This window comes from Propithecus coquereli, unplaced genomic scaffold (assembly GCF_000956105.1).
Source record: "Propithecus coquereli isolate 6110/MARCELLA unplaced genomic scaffold, Pcoq_1.0 Scaffold119, whole genome shotgun sequence".
Taxonomy (NCBI): Eukaryota; Metazoa; Chordata; class Mammalia; order Primates; family Indriidae; genus Propithecus; species Propithecus coquereli.
Window position 1 is genome coordinate 8064840 of NW_012135969.1, and position 18759 is coordinate 8083598.

General features: G+C 43.5%; 1 pseudogene; it reads right to left on the reverse strand.

The window, feature by feature from the left end:
* Positions 1–10169: 10169 nt before the first annotated feature.
* The window catches only part of LOC105822881, a 17472-nt pseudogene continuing 8882 nt past the window's right edge, over positions 10170–18759 (reverse strand).

Consider the following 18759-nt stretch of genomic DNA (forward strand, 5'->3'; position numbering starts at 1 on the left):
TTATTTCTATCTGTAGCCAGCTTCAACTGTATTGAAGTATTATCTCAACTGCATACATACCTACACACACACATATGTCTCGCTCATAGCAATTCCTTATGATCTGTAATTTTCAAATACTGCCACCACTTTTTAGGTAAAGAAATTGAGTAGTAGGTTAAATGACTTCCCCAGGGTCCTGAGCCTTCATGTTGATGGAGTGCTAGAACATGGACTACAGGTCTCTGCCTCGTGGTCCAGTGCCTGACTTAGGCCACTGTGTTCATTCTAGCAGGTATAATGAATTGATATGGAATTTACTAAAATAATCCTTCAACAAACTTTAGAAAATAATGAAGCCACCACTTTAGGGGCTCTGTATGAGAAAATACAGGGACAGAGCCCTCCCGACTTCGGTAGCTGATGGTGGAGATGCAGCAGTAGATGAATGGGGTTATCTCCAAATTTGTAAGAGACGATTCACACGCGGATTAAGATAAGATGAGAAACAAAATCTAACAAATGGCAAGTCAGCCAGCTCCCAAGCTCTGCTTTGTGTAGTTTGATGAGATTATGGTTATAGCATTAAAGGACTTAAAGTGATAGTTTATCATATTCTGTTGCTGAATATTAAGAAAAACAGATAAGAAATCTAAGATATTAAAATGCCAGATTTGTTCTTCATCTAGAATCAGTAGCTAACTTGAATGAAATACAGTGCGTGAGCTCGTGTGAAAAGGTGTCCTCTGTGGATAACGATTGAAGTTACTTAGGGTTTGACAGGGAGACCTGGCCCCTCAGAACGTCCATGACTAAAGTGTGGCCTTACCGAGATTGAGAAGTTGGGTTTTATACCATTTACACTCAGAACTGATCTGGCTCAAAAGGAACTGATCCTTGCTAGCCATGCTCATAAGAAGCCAATATAAAGGCCAATTTACTAGAAGAAATAAATGTTTCTGCCATGCAGACTAAAACATTGTCAGTTGGTAAATGTATTTTCTCTTTAGAGAGCCTAAATTTAAGGGGAGTGAGTTATCAGAAGATTATTTGGTAAGATTGAAATCAGCAATCAGTCGATCCTTTTTTTAAAAAAGAAAACTTTTTGCTTTGGAAATGTAAAGACATACACAAAAGTAGAACAGTATAATTAATCTCTATTAACTCATTACCATCACGACCAGTTTTACCTCCTGTGTGCTTGTGTTTGTATCCACTGACCCGTATCATTTTCGTGCAAGTCTCAGACCTACCATTTAAATCTGTAAATAATCCAAGCATGTATCTAAAAGACAAAGATTCATTAAATAACAGTTCATTAATATAAAACATATTGGATGAACTTTTAAATGCCATAGCCATCAAACTGTGGTACTGGTCTGATAGCTTAATTTCCATTGCACCTCTCAAGAGGACCAGTCTGCTGCTCAAGGCATCTTCTCTGGAATGTAGAAATAGACTCTATGTATCGTGTCCCTTTTTGTTAAAACATGTTTTTTCTTTCTTCAAAGAGATTGCAGTCCATTTATTTCTCGATTTCAGTTGAAATATCTTGCTGTCTTGATCTTGAGCTTTTAATAACCTAGTCATACTGCTCAGATATTTTTACCCCTCTCTTTAGAGCATTACTCACCTGCAGGCAATCTGTTTCCTTAAATAGTGTCACAGAGGATAACTAACCTTATTTCCAAGGTCTGACAACACTTGGACCACATAAGCATTGAGCTCAGCCACCTTCTAATGAAAGTTTTTAGAGATGTAAAAACTGAAAAATTTTATGGTGGAAGTTCTCTGAGCTCGCGTTCGTTGTGTTTTTTTGAATGCATTGTAGATGAGCTATGTGAATATGTTTTTAAACATCTATTATGTGCATGAAACAAAAAACACTTGAGAAGTTATTGTGTATACATTCTATGGGATTGGACTTCATTCAGGGTTGCGTTTCAAGTTTGAGTTTCTGACTGATTGTGAAAGAACCCCAGGTGACTGCATTTTTGAAATTTTGTATTACCATTGTAATGCTTGCACACGGTTAAAAAAAAGTGTTTAGTGATCCATGTCTCTCCTTTTACTCCTGTCCCTCTGTCCTTCTCCAGGAGATACTACTGTTAACAGTTATTCTTCCAAGTGGATTTTTTGTGGGGTGATGTGAGGTGGGGGATATAAACATATGTATAGATCATTTAAAATATATGACAGTATACCCATATGTTCTGAGTCTTGCTGTTTTTACTTAGTAATATTCAAAAACATTTATTTCGAGATATGGGAGGTAGCACTTTTAAGTTGAACCTGTAGTTTTTAAAAGTACGTTTCAAGTAAGCCAAAGCGGAGAAGTAAATGTATTTTTCACTGTTGTATTAGAATTTTGAATTTTCTATTTTAAAAATGGAATTTGAGAGTTTCATAGTTGATCTGTTGCTTCCCTTCAGTTATTCCAAGTAGATCAGTTGTCAACAGATTTAAGAATGTTTAGGAACAGCAACTTTGGGAAACAGTTTGGCGTAACTGGGTGTGCCATTCACTCCTGGATACATACCCTAGAGAAACTCTTTATCATGCGTGCCAGGAGATGGATGTAAAAATGTTATATCAGCATCGTTTGTAATAGGAAGAAAAGAAAAGAAAACCTGGGGAAACCCAAATGCCCATGAGCAGTCTGTTGGATAAATATTGTGGTATATTCCTGTGATGGAATTCCACAGAAGTGAAACTGAACCACAGCTCCACGTGTGAACCATGGATGAATCTCAGCAATGTAGTGGTCAAAAGCAAGGCACAGAAGAATGCATCCACGACAGTTCCATTTTTATGAAAGTCAAAAATAGGCTGTTAGATACATGATAAATGAAAACAGGAAGATGATTAACACAAAATTTGGTGTTAGCCGTTGAGTTGGAGGGATGGTGGGAGATGTGATCGTCAGGGCAAAGAGGGGTCTTCAGAGGAACTGCCGATGCTCTATTTCTGAAGCTGGGTGGGCATTTTCTTTTTCAAACTGTATGTTTATGTGCTTTTATGTGTATGATATTTCTTAATAAAATTTAAATTTTAAAGGGAAAAGACCTTGGTGTAGGTAGTTACTAATAACATAGATACGTATTTTGTAAAATTCACCCTCTTTCAATGAGTGGCAACTTTCAAAGGTACTGTTTCTTGAACTGTCAAATTTAGGGTCTTAATTGTTCTTTAAAAGCTGGGAAGACAATCTAAATGTGTTTTCCGTGTGTTAGCCTATTTTTATCTTGACAATTTGAATGCCCGCCAGGGAGCTGTTGCTTTTGTTCTCCTGTCCAGGCAGCTTCCAAAGAATCTTTTCTCTCAGATCTATGCTATTTCAGGAAGGGAAACTGCTAGGCTGAGCAGTACTCTTCCGCCTTGCTCAAGATGATCACCTCAGAGGGGCTGCTGCTTTTGGCCTTGTTCTAATTTTAATAGGGGCACCATGAAGTGTTAACAAAATTTTTACTCTTTAAAAGGAGGGAAGTGATTGAAACTTGAAATGCACCTGCAGATTTGTAGGGTTCATGTAGCCAGGGCCCCGTGTCATCAGTTCACCGTAATCCTCTTACCCGCCAGTAGCGTTCCCAGGTGAGACTTGGATCGTCTCCAGGTGAGCTCAGGGCTTGGCTGTTGTGAGTTCGTTCGGCACATCCCTTAGTGCTCCTGTGTGCCAGGTCGTATCTGATAACTTTGGATAAATCAGGAGCAAAGTAGGTGCAGCTCGCCCCCCTACTGGAGCCTGTCTCCACTGCAGCAGCGGCGCGCTCAGGGCTGTCATACATACCGCTGTGACTGAGGAGGAAGAGGGGAAAGGGCCAGTGCTGTGAGTTGCCAGTCCGCTCCATTAATCATAAGTCAAAGTAGTTGTGAGCAAGTAAGAATTCTAGAACATCCGTATTTTATTTTAACCTAAATGTGTTCTGGACCTTTTTAGGATAGCATTCTGGTACCTGATAAATTGCACTTAAAAAATGATTTTAAAATACTTGGATGGAATTGCGCCTTACTCAGAAACTAGTGTTTACAAACAATGCATGATCAAAATTACTCTTGAAGCCCTTCAGATTTTTTTTACTTAAAATCAGCAACCTCAAGACCATTTGTGCTTGTCATGTTTTTGCGTGTGGGCTGTGTTAGAGCAGGTACTGAATTTGCCTGTCAGCACTGTGATGATTAAATTGTTGCCCTCATTGATCTTATTGTAACTAACCACCAGGTGACACTTGTTTGGGTTCAATCAGCATATGGCGTAAGCTTTCCTCCCAACAGGGATTTTTTTTTTCAAATCTATTCTACCGTGTTCATTTAAACACAACCTAAAAATCTCATTTTCCCACAAATGGTGATTTGGGGCCATTCACATAACCAATCCCGAGCCGCTGCCTACCTTTTCCTTATTATTCAAAACAAAATTGTAAATAACTTAGAATGGTGTCACTTGCGGGTTGACTTGTGTCACCCCCTGTCACAGTCTCCCAGCACTGAGCCCTCAGCTGGCTGCGTTAGGGGCTGTGCTGTCTTTCAAAAGCGTGACTTGGGTGCTGTGCTACGCTGGATGCTGAAGTGCTCTTACCACGAGAGACCATGGCCGCCGAGCACATTGCAGACTCTGACATTCACTCATTACATTGCACCAATGAAACAGTACAGACTTCTCCCTCGCTAACCATTTTCGTCTGTTTGGGACAGTCGGGTCAGGTACGTTCACGTTACGCCTGTGTGTCCCTTCCCCACCCTTCGCCCAAGCTGAGCTACAGGGAAGTTGGAGATGAGGGAGCAGTGGCCTATTTTATGTACTGGGAACACAAGTAAGACCTTGTGCTTGCCCGTAAGGAGCTCTCGTATTTATACCTCTTCCATAAGGATTAGAGATGACTTCATAGTCTGTGAGGAACAGATTTGCAAAGAAGTGATGCTGGTGTATGTTAATAAAAGCTGGTACGTAGGGTCAAGTGGCCTGAGTGCTTATAAGCAAGGTGTAAGCAGTTATTAACTAGAAGTTAGCAAGAGAACTGAGCCAGAAGGATGCTAGGTAGTGTGCTGGGGACCTAGCATGGGACGTGACGACAGCCCACCTTTGAGCCAGGTGCTCCTGAGGGCACAGCTGTTTTTTTTTTTTTTTTTTTTGAGACAGTCTCACTGTGTTGCCCGGGCTAGAGTGCCGTGGCGTCAGCTTAGCTCACAGCAACCTCAAACTCCTGGGCTCAAGCAATCCTGCCTCAGCCTCCCGAGTAGCTGGGACTACAGGCATGTGCCACCATGCCCGGCTAATCTTTTCTGTATATTTTTAGCTGTCCGATTAATTTCTTTATATTTTTAGTAGAGTTACCGTAAGAGGCTATGGTGAGTTACAAAGCGTTTCGAACTCCTGAGCTCAAACAATCCGCCCGCCTCAGGCCTCCCAGAGTGCTAGGATTACAGGTGTGAGCCACTGCGCCCGGCCTGTTTTTTTTTTAAGTAGAGTTCAGTTGTGCGGGCCATGCAGTGGCTCTTTTATAAGTTGTATGTAAGAAATAGCCTCGGAGGTATTTATTCAAGTCATATAAATCATGCCATTTTTGTAAGTACTCTTACCGTAAGAGGCTATGGTGAGTTACAAAGCGTAAATAGGAAGGGATAGTATGAGACGGTTTTTGAACGGAGAGCACAGGTTCAGGCGGTATTGCCAAGTGGGCCCTGGCTTTCCCAGCCCCATGGGCTCACCCTGCCCACGTGGGGTTCATGTGAGGAGACCCTGGCCATTTGTCCTGGCTGAATCCCAGAGGGCGTAATAACTACACCTGACCAGGATTGGGGTGCAACTCTACACAATAAACATGCTCTAGGTATCACATCTTGCAGTTTTCTTCTGAGGCTGTTTTTCAGAACACTTTGAACTTAATTCTCCCAGCCCAGAGAAGTTGGAGATGAGGAAATAGTTTTCCAGAGTTCACACATGAAGTTAGCCAAAGTGATAAATGCATCCAGACTTCATTATTTACGAAATAATGATTCAGGATTTTTCCTGGGTTATTTAATAAGTCATTTTTGCGGCATTGCTATTGTAGCAGGGTTTCTCTATCAGAGATGGTGTGTATTCTATTCAGTGCTTCCATTTTTCAGTAAAATGAGTTCCACTTCCTGAAAGTTCTGTAGTCTTCGAATGTCTTTGTCCTTGATGTGGAAAAGAAACAGTGGTTTACAAATAAATAACTGAAATTATTAAAATAAAAAGGGCTCAGTATGGGCCAGCATCTTGGGTTCTTGCCTAAACTCTTAAGATATTTCTGTATTGTTTTTTCTTTATCCATGGTAAACTATGTTAGCAGTTGAGAATGGGTTTTTGTTTGTTGTTGGGCGGGGGTGGTGGGGCTCCTATTGCAGGTTTCAGGAAGAGACTTTAAACCAGGGCATGATTTTTTTTTTCTTTTTTTTTTTAGAGACAGTGTTTAGCTCCGTTACCTGGCTGGGGTGCGGTAGCATCATCATAGCTTGCTACAACCTCGAATTCCTGGGCTTAAGCAATCCTCCTGCCTCACCCTCCCACATAGCTGGGACTACAGGCTCGTGCCACCATGCCCGGCTAATTTCTCTTAATTTTGTAGCAGTGGAGTCTCACGATGTTGCCCAGGCTAGTTTTGAACTCCTGCCTCAAGTGATCCTCCCGCCTTGCCTCCCAAAGTGCTGGGATTATAGGTGTGCATGAGCCACCCTTCCCAGACTGAACTAGAGTCTCAAATTGGGAGAGTCCTTGTCACTCAGAGGTTTTTAAAGGGTTTAGGGATTAGGTGTGCAAATCTCTGAAAGCACCAGACTGAAAATGACCTAGCTACCATATTTGGCCATTCTGCAGCCAAAATTTCCAGTGTCTTTAATTTCGTTTCATGTCGGAAGTACAAAAGCTAAATAAATGATTGGCACCACAGAACATAATTTTACTCACAAAAACTCCACATTTAGAAACTTACAAACCCTACCTTTCTGAGCAGTGTGTTTGGTAGCTTTCCGATCTTCTCCACTTGCTCTGGATTAATTCCCAGTTCACAGCAACTCACTTTTAGTAGGTTTTGATAACTCAGCGCTTGTCTGTTAAGTTCAATTTCAATGAAGTCATTTTCTTTGGGGTTCTGAATTCTGACTTGAAGCACCAGCTCTAGCATCCATAAATTCGAATATGGTTTGTAAAAGAAAATACCCATTAAAGATTTTCAATATTATTACAGCATAGGTAATCCTAAAATCTGAGTAATAAGTAGACATGGAGTTTTCGTAGGTACATAGTTTTCCTTGGCTGAGGCTTCTTGGAGAGCTGAGCAAGCTCTGGGATGTATGCCCCCACTATCTCCAACATGAACACCATGCAGTTTGAAGCCAGCCAAGGATTTAAAATACGCAATGGATGCTTAAATGTATCACCTTCGGGCAATTCACAGGAGTTTATACCTTGCTGGTTATCTGGACAGCTTCAAGGGAAATGTGCATAGCCTTGGGCCCTTCTTAAGGAAGCCATTGTGCAGAGGTATAAATCACCCCGTTCCCCATAACTCCAGTGAGAGGTAGGCCCTGAGAAATAGAATAATTCACCCACCTTTTTGGATAGTGGCATTTATTTGAGTCTTCCAACTTAACTGTCCTGAGAAGGAGCAGTATGAACTAAGGGTCCATTTGGAGGAAACCAAATGTTGAGTTTGGCTTTGCAACATGGTCACATGATCTAGGGGCTGAGTCCTCACCTAGACAGGTGTCAACAGGTTTGGCATTATCACCCGCGTCAGTCGACATGCATGGATTTGTGTCGTCTTGTTTATATTCACCTGGGAGAGAATTGGGAAAGAGTTGAGAAGCGGCAGGGCCTCGGCATCTGGCTGTGTGCCAGACAAGGGACAACGATGTTTCACCTTCACTTTAGGGAAAAAGCAAGTCAGGGAAAGGGCAGCAATTACTTTCTGTCTGGAAGAGTAATTTTCCGAAATCACCGCCCAAATCATGAAAAGGAGCTGAGGCAGTATTTTTAAATGGTGCGTAATCTGGGGAAGAAATATTTATAATCCATGTGCTTAGCTCGAGTTTCTACTTAAATATTTTCAGCACCACGTGCTTTGTGTCTTCAGTTCTCTAGCAGAGTTACACAGTCAGAAAGGTCCCTTTATAGGGAGAAATTTTCTCGCCCAGAGGGATGGGAAGGGAGCGGATATTTACGGAGCACTTTGCATATGCCAGGCTTTTACATACTTCTCTGTTTCTTAAAATACCCACTGGACACGTTGAAAGCCTCCTCTGCACCAGGCACTGGGCTAAGCCCTGGGGAAAGGATCAAAAAACCCCAAAGATGTCCCTGTCCTGGAGTTTACAGGCCAGCAGAAGAGAGATGTTAATAACTGGGAAATCACAATTGGGGGGTGTGTGGAGAAGGTGAAATACAATCATGAAGGCACGTAAGGGGTCAAGGAAGGCTTCCCTGAAAGTCGAGAAGCTTAACTAGATCCAGAGGGTGAAGAGCTTTCCACAGGTCCGGGAACAGCCTCAGCAAAGACCCGGTGGGGAGGGAACGGGAAGCACTTCAACCTGGCTGCAGGGCAGAGAACGTGGCAGGGACCAGGTTTGGGAGTTATGAGTGGTAGCCCCTTGTCACATGGAATGAGATATGCTCTAAGTGTAAAATACACACTGGATTTCAAAGGCGGTAAGGAAGAAGTTTTTTATTTTTCATACAGATTATATGTTGATAATGGTTTGGATATGTTGAGTGAATTAATAATATGAAAATTGGTTTCGCCTGTTTATACTTTTTAAAATGTGGCCACTACATACGTGGCTTGCATTGCACTTCTATTGGACAGGACTGGTCTAGATGGAAGGTTTTGGTCTTTATCCTGGAACACCGCCAAGCCATTATAGTTTTCAGCGGGAAGCTGTCATAATCAGACTTACATTTTGGAAAAGAAAAAAAAGAAAAACCTCACTCTCCTCAATCTTGCAGGGTATGGACATTATTATTTCCTTTTTCAGACAAGACAATTGAGGCTGAAAGGTGAAGTAACTTGCTCAAGTTAGTAAACGGCAGGACCTGGATGTGACCAGGGCTGGTCGCGTACTTTGTGGAAGCCGAGTGCAAAAGGAAGACAAGGATGAAGCCAGTCTCTCCCCTTCCCACAACGCTAGCCCAGGGCAGGTGGGTGACCCCCAGGGGATTTTGACCTCCTCACCTGAATGCACCGGCTGCTGGGATGGGGGTGGGCGAGGGGTCCCCACCCTTTCCCTGCAGTTGCCCTCACGGCATGCGGTGGCACTGCTGCCCCTTACCGCGGAATGAGGGACTCTGGCAGCGGGTCACAGCAGTGGTGGGGCTGGCCTGGGTGTGGAGCCCACGTGCGTGAACAGAGCCTCCAGCTCCCAACCCCCGGCACGTGCTCCACTGTCACACCTGACTCCACCTACAAAACAAATCCAAAGCCAAAATTACGACAAACCAGCGACCACAGAACATTAAATCACGAGCCTGAGGCGACTGCGCTGATCTCAGGCTCGTGAAGTGGGCCTTGCTTGTGCCGCCCTGCCAAATGCCTCCCCAGAAATGACACTCCTCACCCAGCTCAGTCCCCTCCCAGGACAGGAATAATGTCCCTTCCCCTAGTCCTCAGGCATCTGCAGAGTCTTACCTTTGCCCTTCCGCTGCAAGCCCTGGAGGTGGCTCAGCGCTGTGGCCCCTCTCCCAGGCCGCCACAGACCTGGAACAAGGCCTTCCCGCCTCCGCTGACTCAACCAACACACAGCGTGAGAACTTCCCCAGCCTCATCCCCCAGGTTTGAAAGCATTTTACTCTCTGATTAATGTCTCAGATCCGTCTGGATGGACAGTGTCTCACAGAGGACAGGAAGCACGCCCTTGACAGGCAGGACTGCAGGAAGTAATGAGAAGGTGCATGGACGGCCTGACTGCTCCTGGCTCTGGTGGGCACAGGCATCGCTGTCTCTTACAGCTACTGGTACTCGCCGCCCCCTGAAAGGACCCTCGGTCCAGGAGCTCTGCTCTTGGCTACAGCACTGCAGAGTCGGGGAGGCCACGTGCCCTGCTGGCCACAGCACCACCCCTGCCCCAGCCTTCCCCAGCCCCCTCTCCCCATCCTCCTTGAGGACTGTGTTGGGAACAGGACTCCCAGACTCTCCTGCTGGCTTTTCCCGGACATCCTGTTTGGGTTCCGCCATGGGTCAGCGCTGGTCTGTCAGATCAGCAGCCCCTCTCGCATTTGTGCCCAAGCTCCCAACCAAATAAAAAGCACTTTCTAAAGGCTCAACACATCCGTCTGCAATGAAACAACATGTTCTTGTTATGAGCCCAGTGGGATAGGGCAGAGTCATTTTTGTTATTCATAGATAGGCGAACTGAGCTCAAGGGTGGTGTAAGACTTGCGCAGGGTGATGCAAGTGAAGGAAGGTCCTGAAGTTCCAGGGTCTTGACTCTCTACTCAGGCCGTGTCCACTGGTACCAATAGTACTCACATAAGGGAATGGCATCCTTGGGAGGGGAGGCCTGGGAGGCACAGCCAGGCACCCAGCCAAGCCCTAGGTCGGGGTCAGGCCCTCCTTGGAAAAGCTTGGCAGCTACTACATCGGGGGCAAGAAAAACCAAAGTTTCTGGGATTGAACAGGCTCCCCCTACTGCCCAGTTCTCTCTCCCTTTTCTCCCAGCTCCTTCCTCAGCAGCTGTGCATGACAAGAAGGATGCAGGAAGACCCTGGACCATACCTGGGGAGGCTGTCTTGGCGAGGATCCTGGATTCCTTGATCGTAAACATCAAAATGGAGCAGGTGGAGGCTGGAGTAGAAGGTTCAAGAAGGGTGTAGGGCTGGTCAAAGTCCTTGGTCTGTAGGGCTGTCACCTCAACGGTGGAATGAGGACAGAAGGAGGTGCTGGGATAGGGACCCAGATATTCAAGTGACTCTCATATTTCATTTAACCCTCTCGAGACAGAAGACCTCAGCACCAACAAGCGGGAGGGAACCACGGAGATCACAGCCCACCAGCTCTCAAACTTAGCTGTGCATTGATATCACTGGGAAGCTTTAAAAACTACAGCTGCCTGGGTCCCACCCTACAAAGAGGCTGACTTAGTTGGTCTGGGGTGCAGTCTGGCTCCGGAATTTTTAAAAGGTCCCCAGCAGATTTTAATGTGCAGCCAAGAAGGTTGAGAACCACTGATTTGGCCAGACCGCTTAAGGAGCAAATGGGGAAACTGAGGCCTAAGGAAGTGAAATGCTTACCGATAGACACGTGGCCAGCCAGGCACAGGCCTGGCACTAGACCTGGGTCACCCGGCTGCCAGGCTGCCACTGCCTCCCCTGCAAGGAATGGAGGAGGGTGAGGCCAGCAGAGAGAAGGAAGTAGCAGGAACCCCTGGCCTGGCCTCCTGAGAGTGGGAAAGAAGCCTGGCTGCAGGGTGTGGGCAGCCATGAAAAGAGGCATCCTGAACCTCCAGCTGCAGGGCAAGCAGATGGGAAGGCCTGGCGCTCTGCGGGGGAGCCTGGTGCATTCCCACCTTGCTCTGCGCTGTCCGTTCATTTACTCACTCCCCTATTCATTGACTCATCCATTCATCCATTCACTCATTCACACCACAGCACTCGCTTTTTTCTTGTTTTGGGGACACTTTTAAAATTAATTTTAGTTTTTTAAATCAAATATTACATGTTCTAGTTTAAAACATCAAATAGTACTAAAAACCAGAGCCCATTTGCAAAGAAGAAGGCAAAGTGCTTCTTGGGGGGGCAGTCAACTGCCACAGAGGCCTTGGCGTGTGTCTTTTCTCATTTTTATGCTGAGAATTTAGTGGGCCCTTTTATTTATGCATTAACTTTTGTGTGTGTGCGGCCCATGCCTGTGGGAGGTAGCTTTTTATTTGATATAGTTTCAGATTTATAGAAAGTTGCAAGAACATATACCCTTTACCAATTAATAACATTTTGCCACATTTACTTCCTCTCTCTCTCAGTATGTGTGTATACGTGTGTATATGTGTATATGTGTATATATGTGTGCATATGTATGTGTATGTATGACACACACATTTTCCCCCCTGAGCCATTCGAGAGTAAGTTGTAGACATCTTGCTCCTTTACCCCTAACGATTTCAAACTGTATTTCCTGATATCAAGGATGTCCTCTTACATATCCAGGCATAATGATCAAAATCGGGAAATCCGACCTTGATGTTCTACCATTGGCTTAACCACAGTCCATACTCGCATTTCATCAATTAGCCCAAGAATATCCTTTTTAGGTTTTTTTTTCCTGGTCCAGGATCCAATTCAGGATCATGCCTTGCATTTAATTTCCATGTCTTTTTAGTTTCTTTAATCCAGAGTTCTTCAGCCTGTCTTTATTTCTCGTGACCTTGGCATTTTTGAAGTGTCTGAGCCAGTAATTTTGTTATTTGTCCTTCAGTCGGGTTTGTCTGAGGTTTTCTCATGATTAGACTTAGATTATGCATTTTTGGCAGGAATAACAAGTGATTTGGGGTCGGTCTTAGTGCATGATATCAGGAGGCACATGTTGGTTTGTCCCGTTTTGGGGACGGTGACTTTCTTGTGTAAGGAGGTAACTGCCAGGCTTTCCCACTGTGAAGTTAGACTTTTCCCCTTGTTAGGCAGGGACCAAATCTGCAGGTGGCAGATACAGGCCAGGAGGGCGGTTCCTAGTGTGGAGAAGGGGAGGGCGGGGAAGGGACTGCTGGAAAATGCAGCTCACAACTGCTAAGAGCAGGAACTTGAGGGTTTGAAGCACACACACCTGCGGAGCTGCAACTTTATTATAGGAACAGCTGTCAACCATGTATGTCAATCATCTGGTAACCTCCCACACCTCCCGTAAGCCCCTCCCTGGACCAGGCCAATAAAAGGAAACCACCTGGGAGTCCTCAAAGTGTTTCTCCACTGGTGGAGACTGATCTGTTCCTCTCTGGAACGTCCTCTCGCTTTGCATAGCCCCCTCCTTTTCTGCAATAAAAGCTGTTTGTGTGGAATTGCTTCCTTTCTGTGGTCACTCCGTCACACTGGCCCCACTTGTGAATTTTCCAAGCAAGGAGCCAAAGAACCAGGACAACAGTCTGCCAAGAGGCTGGACCTGACACCCTTTGTTAACTAATATGTAATTTGCTGGGAGATACTGTGAGACCACGTAGATATCCCATTCTTCTCAAAGCTTCACACTTTAGTTTTTAGCATCCATCCATGATTTTGGCCTGAATCAGTTGTTACTGTGATGATTGCAAAATGGTGATTGTCTAATTCCGTTATTCTTTCTACATTAATTATTCGATAGTCTAAGGAAGAGCCTGCCTTCTCATTCACTCATTCATTCACTAATCAGTACGGACTCGTGGATTCTTATTTTATTCAATGGATCATAACTCATCACTATCATTATTTTGATGCTTAACTTATCCCAACTTGATTCAGTGCTTTATCCTTACGGCTATTTCCCACATCCTTTGACATATCCCCATCATTTTATGAGCACTTTCCTATTTTCTGGCACATCAAGATGTTCCGCCCCGGTCCTGGAATCAGGCATTTCTCCAAGGAACCTGGTTCTTTTTAGCGAGGAATAGGTGTGGTCACTGCTATGGAGATGACATTGCTTCCAGGTTCTTTCAGTGTGCAGAGCTAGGAACATGTACACATATGCACACACACAGAAACAGATATCTATTTCTGTACATATATTTTTAAGTCAATCTAAGTTATTTTTCTTTTTGTGTGTGTGTATAAATATATATTGTTTTAGGTTATTAAGTATGAAATGTCCGATTTCTTTAAGTACTAAGTTTGACAGTTGATATCTCTGACATTTCACTTTGACACTTCTTGTTTTATTTTTATTGTGAAGGTACACCCTCAGCCTTGCAAACCCATGTTTTGGCTTGTGATTATCTTTCAAATTTTTTTTAGAGCAATTTTTGTGAAACCATGCATGAGTCAAAAATTCGTGTCATTTTCAAATATGAGTTCTGTCATGGAACCAATGCAACAGCGCAAATAGCTCGAAATATCAACAAGCGTTTGGGAAGGATATGGCTAATGAACTCACAGTAGGTTGATGGTTTGAGAAGTTCTGTTCTGGTGATTTTAATCTTGAAAATGAGCCACGTGGGTGACCTGAGACCAAGGTGGATAATGATGAGTTGAAAGCTGTAGTGGAAGCGAATCCATCTCAACGCGTGATTTAGCAGCAAGGTTTGACGTTACTATATTCTAATAATATTGGACCATTTGAAACAAATGGACAAGATAAAGAAGCTGGGTAGATGGGTTCCGCAAGAACTAAATGAGCATCAGAAGAGAAATCGTCTCGAAGCTTGGCTTTCTTTGCTGTCACGACATAAAGGCAAATCATTTCTACACCATAGAAAGGTGGGGGATTCTTTTTGACAATCACAAGTATTGGGCACAATGGTTGGATAAAGATGAAGTGCTGAAACACAGTCCAAAACCAAATATTCATCAAAAAAAGCTAATAGTGTCTGTTTGGTGGTCCAGCGCTGGTATTATCCACTACAGCTTCATGAAAACTGGTCAACCCATTACAGTGGAAGTCTGCTGCAACCAGTTGGATGAAATGATGAGGATGCTTGCGATTAAGCAGCCGGGATTGGTCAATAGAGACAGGCCGATCCTCTTGCAAGACAACGCTCCACCACCACATGTCGCACAAACAATGCTGCTCAAACTACAGAGGCTGGACTTGGAAACTCTCTGCCATCCACCATATTCATCAGACCTTGCGCCAACTGACTACCACTTCTTCCAGGCTTTGGACCACTTCTTTTTTTTTTTTTTTTTGAGACAGAGTCTCACTGTGTTGCCCGGGCTAGAGTGCCGTGGCATCATCCTAGCTCACAGCAACCTCAAACTCCTGGGCTCAAGCAATCCCCCCGCCTCAGCCTCGCGAGTAGCTGGGACTACAGACATGTGCCACCATGCCCGGCTAATTTTTTCTATATATTTTTAGTTGTCCAGCCAATTTCTTTCTATTTTTAGTAGAGACGGAGTCTTGCTCTTGCTCAGGCTGGTTTCAAACTCCTGAGCTCAAACAATCCACCCGCCTCGGCCTCCCAGAGAGCTAGGATTACAGGCATGAGCCACCGTGCCGGGCCTGGACCACTTCTTGCAAGGAAAAATATTCAATTCTCAACAAGCTGTGGAAAAAATGCCTTTTGCAATTTTATTGCCACTCGCTCTCCAGGCTTCTTCACTGCTGGCATAAACAAGCTACCGTTAAGATGGCAAAACTGTGTTGACAGTTAGGTGCATACTTTGATTAATTGTATTGCTTCTCGTTTGAGATATGATAAACTACACTTTTGATTCAAAGTCGGACATTTCATACTTAATGACCTATAATAAATGCCCTATCTAAGACCACAAATTCATACTTCCAATTTCATTCCAACACCACAGGGCTCTCCCTAGCTTGCTTGCCTTCCTTTCGTATTGCCTCCCTCTCTCCTTCCCTCTCTCCCTCTTTCTTTCGTTTTCTTTCCTTCCTTTTCTTCCTTCCTTCCTTCCTTTCCTTCCCTTCTCCCTCCCTTCCTTCCTCCCTTTCTTTCTTTCTCTTTCTTTTCTTTCTTTCTTTTTTCTTCTCTCTTTCTTTCTTTCTTTCAAACAACAGAAATTTATTCTGTCACAGCTTTAGAGGCCAGAAACCCAAAACCCAAGGTGTTGGCAGGGTGGTTCCTTCCGAAGGCTCTGAGGGAGAATTTGTTTATGCCTCTCCCCGATTCTGCGGTTGCCAAAGTCCTTGGTGTTCCTTGGCCTAGCTTCTTCCATTCCATATTGTAACTGTCCTCTCCAGCAGTGGGGAATCTGGCTCCTGGCATCTTTAATATACTTACTCTTTGCTCAATCCTACAATACACAGAAAGTAGTTTCAGAATTGCTCATTTGAAATATAGTTAGGTTCATTGTTTCTGTTTATATATTCGGATTCTTTCCAGTCCCTGTTGATTTATTGTTTCTGAGCATATAAATAAAACATTAGCATAGCTCTGTAAGTACAGTCAAAACCACATGCACATTGATTTTTTGTTGTTTTGTTTTTCCAAGGCCCATCACTGCAGAACAAACACTGACATTTTTAAAAGTGTCATTTAACCCTTTCATCCTGTCCATTTCGTTCCCATCTACCCCGTAGAGGAAACTAATCTCATTAGTTTCTGACTCATCTTTCCTATATTTCTTTTTGCAAAATTAAACAGGTAGATCTATATTTTCTTATGATTTCCTTTATATATAAAAGATACTACATACATTCTTTTCTACTGTTCTTTGTTGCACTAAACAGTATATCCCAGAAATCATTCCATACCAGATCATAGAGCTCTTTCTCACTCCTCGCTCAATAATGTGGGTATTCTGTAAGTTATCCAACAGATAATAGGCATTTAGGATGTTTTCAATATTTTGCAAGTACAAACAATGCTGCTTTGGCTATGTGTTTTTGTGCTGTTAGAGGTGTATTTTCTGGGTAAGTCCCTAGAAGTGGAATTCATGAGTCAAAAAGTAAACACATATGTAGTTTTGTTAGACATTACCAAATTTCCGTCCATGAAGTGTAACCATTTTGCATTTTCACCAGCCATGAATGAGAGTGGCTATTTCCCCAGAGCCTCACCAACAGTGTGTTGTCAAGCTTTGTATTTTTGCCAATCAGATGGTAAGAAATGGAATGTCAAATATACGGTTTGTTATTATTTAGGTGTGGCGAGACCAACAGATCAGGAGGTGACTGACATTGAAAAGACAGTTTGTTGCTCACAGTTTCCAAAAGAGGAGGCGCACCATGCCACACAGGGCCACACGGGGAAGCACCGAGGGGGAAACGTGGACAAAAGCCTTTATTTCATGGGAAGGAATGGATGAGGCAGGTGAGTGGGCTAAGCAGGTGTAAGATTGGCTGGTTTGAATGATTTCAGTGGGCTCCGGGGTATAGGGGCTGCCCCTAGTTTTCTGCTACTTAGCCCTGGGCTGTTTAGGGCAGGTGAATAGCGGTCCAGAGTGTTGACAGTCCTGTGAGAGGCAGACAGTGGAGGTGGCTGGGGTATGCACGCTGGGTCGGTTATTTGTATATGGAAGGCATGCTCGCAGGTGAGTCATTCACTATGCTAGGAATTGGCTAGCCCTGGGAGGGCCAGTAGGGCTCCAGATGTCAGGACATCAGAACAACAGGACATGATTAATATTAATACAAATGGTATCGCAGTTTAGTTTTGTTTTGTATTTCTCTTATCACTGAAGTTGGATATCTTTTTATATGTTAAGGACCATTTTCTTTTTTTACATCTTTTTTTGCCAGTTGCTTGCATCTTTTGCCCATTTTTCTATAGGATTTTTCTTTTCTTCACTTTTTGAGAGTTCTTCACGTATACTATATATTCTTTATGTTTTTAGGGACAGATAGAAATAATATATTACAAATATGGTCTCCCAGTTTGTCATTTATACTTCACTTATGGTGTTTGTTGTTTTTTTTTTTTTTTTGTGATAGGGTCTCGATCTCTAGCCCAGGCTGGAGTGCAGTGGCTCATTGTAACCTCAAACTCCTGGGTTCAAGTGATCCTCCCACCTCAGCCTCCCAAGTAGCTAGGACTACAGGCACTTGCCACCAAATCCAGCTAAATTTTTTTTTTTTTAAGAGATGAGGTCTTGCTATGTTGCACAGGCTGGTCTTGAACTCCCAGCCTCAAGTGATTCTTCTGCCTTGACCTCCCAAAGTGCTGGGATTACAGGCATGAGTCACTGTGTTCAGCCATGTGTATATATATATACATATATTTTTTGAAGGTTGTTTAAATTTTATTTTAAGGCAAAGAACATGAAGGATTCTACAGCCAAGTTTTCAGTTTCATTATTGATAACAAATTTGTTTGTCACAAAGTCTAGAGATTTCCTTATAGAGCCTTAAACAATAACAATATTATTGAAAAACAATGGCATATTGCCTATAGAAAATATATATAGAATGGAAAAGCAAAATTCTTTTTTTTTCTTTTTTTAAATTTCAGAATATTACACGGGTACAAATGTTTAGATTGCATATATTGCCTTTGCACTGCCTGAGTCAGAGCTACAGTGCCCATCCCCAGACACTGCGAACAGCACCCATTAGGTGTGAATATACCCATCCCCTCCTCCCCACTCCCACCTGCCAAACACCCAATGAATGTTACTTCCATAGATGAATGTGACTTCCATATGTGCACATAAGTGTTGATCAGTTAGTACCAATTTAATGGAGAGTACCTATGGTGCTTGTTTTTCCATTCTTGTGATACTTTACTTAGAAGAATGGGCTCCAGCTCCATCCAGGATAATACAAGAAGTGTGTTAGTTCCCACCATTGTTTTTTGTGGCTGAGTAGTACTCCATGATATACATATACCACATTTTATTAAGTGTACATATTTTTTAATTTTTATTTTTTTTAAGACAGGGTCTTGCTATGTTGCCCAGTCTGGGCCTTGAAATCCTGAGCTCAAGTGATCCTCCCACTTCACCCTCTCTCCCAAGTAGCTGGGACTATAGGCTTGTGTCACTGCACCTAACTTCAAGTTTTTAAGTACTTCTAACATGCTTGCTTAATGGTGGTTTTTTTTTTTTTTTGGTAAAAGATTTTTTTTTTTTGAAGATAGAGTCTTACTTTGTTGCCTGGGCTAGAGTGCAGTGGTGTCATGATAGCTCCCTTGCAACCTCAAACGCCTGGGCTCAAGTGATCCTACTCCTTCAGCCTCCCAAGTAGCTGGGAC